We start from the raw sequence: 5,629 nt of genomic DNA, 5'->3' as shown, positions 1-5,629 counted from the left end.
AGCAGAGACATTACTTTGCCAACAAAAGTCCATCTAGTCAAGGCTATGGTTTTTCCAGTGGTCATGTATGGATGTGAGAGTTGGACGATGAAGAAAGCTGAGTGCCGAAGAATTGATGCTTTTGAACTGTGGTGTTGGAGAAGACTCTTGAGAGTCCCTTGGACTGCAAGGAGATCCAATCAATCCGTCCTGAAAGAGATCAATCCTGGGTGTTCATTGGAAGGTCTGATGTTGAAGCTGAAACTCCAATACTTTGGCCACCTCATGTGAAGGGTTGACTCATTGGAAAAGACCCTAATGCTGGGTAGGATTGGGGGCGGGAGGGGAAGGGGACGACAGAGGATGAGATGGTTGGATGGCATAACTGACTCGATGGACATGGGTTTGGGTAGACTCCGGGAGTTGGTGATGGACAGATAGGCCTGGCGTGCTGCAATTCATGGGGTCGCAAAGAGTCGGACACGACTGAGCGACTGAACTGAACTGAACACAGGCAACAGAATACTATACACCAGTTAAGAAGAGTAGGACACATCACTTCCTGCCACAGCATTTTAAAATGAAATAAGCCAGAATATATAACATGATTTTTATTTTTATAAAAAAATAAAATCTTGTATATGACTAAATAGGTGTAAAGGAAAATCTAGACAGGTATGTAGAACTCATTGTTACCCTTAGAGAATAATTAGCAGGGAGAGAAGGAAGAAACCTTCCATTGTTTCTTTATGCATTTCTGTACTTTGAATTTTTTATGAGTATGTATTACTTTGATAACATGAATTTTTAAAATTAATGCTTTTTATAAAAGGATGTTGTGGAAGAATAATTATGTGAAGAAATGTTTATCATATATCCTTGGGTAAAATCTAGTAGATAGTATACATTAGATATGACAACTATTGTCTCCTCATTTGTGTGCAACCCCCCCATTGGAGATTGTATCAATATTTTGCAAAGATGGTCATGCCAATAAATGTCCCAGTGTGCAAGCTCTTCTGATGTGACTTTGACAGGCCTCCATTGACAGGTGGCGGTGGGGATGGGGGTCTGTGTTCCCTCCCCTTTAATCTGTGCAGACCTTCCTTTTTAATTTAATTTTTATTTTATATTAGAGTATAGCTGATTTACAGGGTTATATTAGTTTCAAATGCACAGCAAAGTGATTCAGTTACACATATACATATATCCATTCTTTTCTAGATTCTATTCCCATATAGGTTATTACAGAATATTGAACAGAGTTCCCTTTTTTGCACAGTAGGTTCCTGTTGATTATCTATTTTATATATACTCATAATACTCTTTCTCTCACTCAGTTGTGTCTGACTCTTTGCAGTCTCGTGGACTGTAGCCTGCCAGGTTCCTCTGTCCACAGAATTCTCCAGGCAAGAATACTGGACTGGGTAGCCATTCCCCTCTCCAGGGGATCTTCCCAACCTAGGGATTGAACCTGGGTCTTCCCACATTTCAGGCATATTCTGTACTGTTTGAGCCACCAAGGAGGCCCCATTTTATATTTTATGTATAGAAGTGTGTATATGTTAATTCCAAATTCCTAATTTATTGTTCCCCCACCTTTTGCCTTTGGTAACCATAAATTTATTTTCAGAGTCTAAATCTGCTACTGTTTTGTAAATAAGTTCTTTTGTATCATTTTTTAGATGTCACATAAAAGGGATATCATATGATATTTGTCTTTTTCTGACTTCGCTTAGTATGATAAGCTCTAGGTCCATCCAAGTTGCTGCAAATGGCATTAGTTCATTCTTTTTTATGGCTGAGTAATATTCCACTGTGGGCTTCCCAAGTGGCTCAGTGTTAAAGAATCCACCTGTCAGTGAAGTAGACACAGGAGATGCAGTTTTGATCCCAGGGTTTGGAAGATCCCCTGGAGGTGGAAATGGCAACACCCTCCAGCATTCTTGCCTGAAAAATCCCATGGATGATGAAGCAGGTGGGCTACAGTCCACAGGGTCGCAAAGAGTCAGACACGACTGAGCACAATATTCCATTGTATATATGTGCCACATCTTCTTTATCCATTTATCTGTCCATAGACATTGAGTTGCTTCTGTGTCTTAGCTATTGTGAATAGTGCTGGTATGAACATTGGGGTACATGTATCTTTTCGAATTATGGTTATCTCTGGATATATGTCCAGGAGTGGGATTGCAGGATCATATGGTAGTTCTATTTTTAGTTTTTAAAGGAACCCCCATACTGTTCTCCATAGTAGCTACACCAATTTACATTCCCACCAACAGCGTAGGAGGGTTCCCTTTTCTTCGAAGATGGCCATTCTGACCCGTGTGAAGTAATACCTCCTTGTGGTTTTGATTTGCACTTCTCTAATCGTTAACAACGTTGAGCATCTTGTCATGTGCTTTTTGGCCATCTGGGCAGAACTTTCTGTGTTGACCAGACAAGTGATGTGATGAGCAAGTGAGCAAGGAAGTGATTGATGCTCAAAACCACAATGAGGTATCACTTCAAGATGGCTGCCACCTGGCTTTCTCTCCCTCTTGGGACACACACTTGAGCCTTTGGGGTCCTGAGCCATCATGTAAGACATTTGGTTACCCTGAAGCCACCATGCTGGAATGATCATGTAGACATCTTTCCATGTGGAAAGAGCATACAGAAATAAAGAGCAAGGAAGATACCCAGTATGCCCAGCTGTGCCGACTCCCAGCTGTTTAAGTCTTCCTAGTCCAAGTGTCAGAAGCCTTCAAGATGACACCACCTCTAGCTACCATCTGACAGCAATGGTGTGAGAGATTCCCCAAGTCAGGACACTACCCAGCCAAGCTGCTTCCAAATTTCTGATGCAAGGAAAGCCTAAGAGATAATCAAAGCTAATGATTTGAAACCACTAAGTTTGATGGCAATTGTAGTGTAGCAATCAATAACAGCGACAGCCCTTTTGAGAGAGCCTACCACTTCCTCAGTCTGGGAGGGGAAGCCCTAGGAATCCATTGGTTCCATATGCACCCACACATACCATCAGTGACAGGACCCCTGGAGGCTTTCTGACCCTGGCGAGGCTTCTGTTTCTCTCTTCTGGAAATTTATAACACGAATACTCCCATTGAGCCTCCTAGCTTGAGAACACTAGGAACTTGGGCTTCAGTCTGTACTTTGTGTCCCAACCTGTGAAAGACAGAAAAAGGAATCAAACACTCAGGGAAAAGCAGGAAAGAGAGAGACCCCATAGCCTCAAATGAGGACCCTCCTTTCCTATTTTTCTGTCTTGTTCCTGATGCTCTTCCTTCGTTCTTCCTTGAGACATGCTTATAACCATCATTACCATCACCTTTATCATTATGACTAAGAGTGACTGACCACTCACATGCCAAGCAGTGTTCTAGGTGCTCTATACGTGGTAACTTTATTTTTTATTTATTTTTAAAGAGCTCAGCTTTTTATTGTAAACCTGTTACTAAAGCAGTTTGGTCAAAAAGACCAAAGCCCATGTCATCATCAGACTCTTCAGATTCTTCTTTCTTTGCTTCTACTTTCTTCTCCTTAGCTGGGACAGCAGTGGTGGAGGGTACAGGACCTCCTGTGGGTTCAGCACCAGCTGTTGGGACAAGTCCGCCAGCCCCCATGTTGCAGACAAGGCTCCCGATGTTGACATTGGCCAAAACCTCTGCAAACAAGCCTGGTCAGAAAGCTTCAACATTTACACCAGCTGCTTTAATGAGGGCATTGATCTTATACTCTGTGACTGTCACCTCATCGTCGTGCAGGATGAGGGCCGAGTAGATGCAAGCAAGCTCTGAGAAGGAGGCCATGGTGTGGGGCGAGTGCTAGGTGGAGGCTGTTGGGCACGGTGCTAGTTGCCCAGATGAAGTGAAGGTCTCACCCCAACTGGGCCTTAGCTTTCTCAGAAGGACTGCCTACTTTAGCATCCACTGAGGAAAGGGCTATGCGTATTAACTTTAATCCTCGCATGATCTATGAGGTGAACATCACAATTATCTATATTTACAGATGGGGAAACTGGGCCCTAAACAGAAAAGTCACTCATCTAACGTCACACAGGCAGTCGGATAACAGGAGCTCTCTATCCAACACTGTTGTTATAGACCCTATTTTTGGGGTTTGTTTAGTCACTCACTCATGTCCAACTCTTTTGCAACCCAATGGACTGCAGCCTGCCAGGCTCCTCTGTAAATGGGGATTCTCCAGGCAAAAATTGGAGTGGGTTGCCCTGCCCACCTCCCAACCAAGGGATTAAACCCGCATCTCCTGTATTGACAGATGGATTCTTTACCACTAAGCCACCAGTGAAAGTGAAAGTCGCTTAGTCTTGTCCAACACTTTGCGACCCCACAGACTTTATAGTCCATGGAATTCTCTAGGCCAGGATACTGGAGTGGGTAGCCTTTCCCTTCTCCAGGAGATCTTCCCAACCCAGGAATCGAACTGGGGTTTCCTGCATTGCAGGCAAATTCTTTACCAACTGAGCCACAAGGGAAGCCCAATAATACTGGAGTGGGTGGCCTATCCTTCTCCAGGGAATCTTCCCACCCAGGAATCAAACTGGGGTCTCCTGTATTGCAGGCGGATTCTTTATCAACTGAGCTATCAGGGAAGCCACCAGGGATTACATATTAAACTCAGTCGCTCACCCTTAGATCCTGCCAATAGAGACCCTCTGTTTTTGTTACCATCACTTGCAACTAAATTGCTTCTGATCAAGCCTGATATGTATGGAAGCATTCCAGTTTGATAAAACTCGGTATGAATAAATTTAACATGAGTCCAGAGGGAAGGATGCAATTGTTGCAGGAGAGACACTGATAGCTCCAGGTACAAGTGCAGGTCAGAACTACAGATCACCGGGGCTTCTGGTTCCAGGCTCAGTGGATGGTTGAGGGAGAGAGCACTGCGGCTGTGCAGGAGTGGTGTGGGGGCAGGTCCTCAGGTAAATTCAGGAGGAGAGGTTGGAAGGAAATGATTCAAAACTCCAGTTGGATTAGGTCCAAAGTGAGGGAATCTTAATAAAGTATGGACTTTGGTTCATCATAATGTGTTAATATTGGTTCATTAGTTGTGACAAATATACACCAAAGTAACATAAGAGGTTAACAGTAGGGGAAACTGGGTATGGGGTATGTGGGATATCTCTGTATATACTGTCTTTGCTACTTTTCAGGACACCTCAAACTATTGTCAGATTTTTTTAATTATCTTTGGCTGTGCTGGGTCTTTGTGGCTGCACTCAGGCTCTCTCTAGTTGCAGCGAGTGGGGGCTACTTCTATAGTGGCGATGCACAGGCGTCTCATTTCGGTGGCTTCTCTTGTTGCGAAGCATGGTCTTTACAGAGCACAGGCTTTAGTAGTTGTAGCTCACAGGCTTAGTTGCCCCGCAGCATGTGGAATCTTGCTGGACCAGGGATTGAACTCATGTCCCCTACATTGGCAGGTGAATTCTTAACCACTGGACCACCAGGAAAGTCCTGTTCACAAATTTAAAATGTCCTCAAACAAGCAAACAAACCTGTAACTGGAAGGCGGAATGGGGCCCCAAGAGACAGTCCAACAGTGAACAAAAGAGGGAGCAAAGGCCAGACCACGAGTCTGAACACCAGGTGAGTTAGAAAGATGAGGGTGAGTCCGA

At 44.0% G+C, this 5,629-nt stretch overlaps 1 pseudogene; it reads right to left on the bottom strand.

Annotated features, from left to right (window-relative positions):
* Window positions 1–3,100: 3,100 nt before the first annotated feature.
* On the bottom strand, window positions 3,101–3,797 carry LOC145535727 (large ribosomal subunit protein P1 pseudogene; annotated as a pseudogene).
* Between the last annotated feature and the right edge of the window lie 1,832 nt (window positions 3,798–5,629).

This window comes from Giraffa tippelskirchi, chromosome X (assembly GCF_054371585.1).
Source record: "Giraffa tippelskirchi isolate mGirTip1 chromosome X, T2T-mGirTip1v1.2.pri, whole genome shotgun sequence".
NCBI lineage: Eukaryota > Metazoa > Chordata > Mammalia > Artiodactyla > Giraffidae > Giraffa > Giraffa tippelskirchi.
This window is presented reverse-complemented; position numbering and strand designations above follow the sequence as displayed.